We start from the raw sequence: 1,286 nt of genomic DNA on the forward strand, positions 1-1,286 counted from the left end.
ATCCCTCCAAGTCGAAAATGACCCGTCCACCACCACTCTGTGGGTGCGGCCCTCCAGCCAGTTGGCGACCCAATTGACTGTGTGGGTGTCGACACCACAGCCCCCCAGTTTCTTAATGAGAACGGGGTGAGAGACAGTGTTGAAGGCCTTTCAAAAGTCCAGGAACACTGTCCACTGCTTCCCCTGCATCTAATGATTTGGTGACCTGGTCATAGAAGGCCACCAGGTTGGTCTGACAAGACCTGCCTCTAATGAACCCATGTTGGTTTTCCCTAAGTATAATCTCCCCCACTGGCCCTTCGTGGACATGTGCCAAAATAATTCTCTCAAAAGGCTTCCCCAGGATTGAGGTAAGACTAACTGGCCTATAGTTTCCTGGGTCCTCCTTCTTCCCCTTTTTGAAGATGGCAACCACATTGACCCTCTTCCAGTCCTCTGGTACCACACCAGAGCACCATGAGTGCTTATACAGCTGTGCCAGGGGTCCCGCAATGACCTCAGTTAATTCCCTTAGTACTCTAGGGTGGAGATCATCCGGACCAGCTGATTTGAATTCATCCAGTCTTTCCAGAAGTTCCCTAACTAGTTCCTCACTAACCCTTGGCCTAGGTGCACATCCCCTGGGGTCTGAGGGGGTCCCAGAGGGGGGGTGGCTGTTCCAGTCCCTGTTCAGGAAAATGGAGGTAAAGAAATTGTTAAATATGTTAGCTTTGTCATCTGGTGTGATGACAAAATTTCCTAGCTTGTCTTGCAGGGGACCCACATTACCCAGAACCTTCTTTTTGCCTCCTGTGTATTTAAAAAAGGACTTCTTGTTGTCCGTGATCCGGGAAGCTAGTCCCAATTCCATCTCTGCCTTGGCCTTCCTGGCTGCCCCCCTGCCTCCCCAAGCAACTGCAGTATAGTCATCCCTGGTGATGGCTTCTCCCTTCCATTGGGTGTGCGCCTCCCTTTTAGCTAGGAGACACTCCCAGATGCTTTTGGTGAGCCATGGGGGCTTTTGCGCCCTCCTGCCCCCTTTGATCTGTGTTGGGATTACGTCCCTTTGGGCTTGGAGGTTCGTCTTCTTAAGGAACGACTACTCTTCCTGGACACCTGGCTCCCTTCCCCTCCGGGACCTCAGTGCTTCCCCGACTATTCTCCCTACCTCATTGAAGTCCGCCCTCCTGAAATCTAGGGCTGCTGCCTTGCTGTAGGCCTTTGCCACCTTGCGCTGGATGGTGAATTCCAGCAGGCGATGATCACTGTTGCCCAGGTGGTCAAGCACCTGCAGGCCCCTCACCAGG

This window comes from Crocodylus porosus, unplaced genomic scaffold (genome assembly GCF_001723895.1).
Source record: "Crocodylus porosus isolate Cpor-Errol unplaced genomic scaffold, CroPor_comp1, whole genome shotgun sequence".
Classification (NCBI taxonomy): domain Eukaryota; kingdom Metazoa; phylum Chordata; order Crocodylia; family Crocodylidae; genus Crocodylus; species Crocodylus porosus.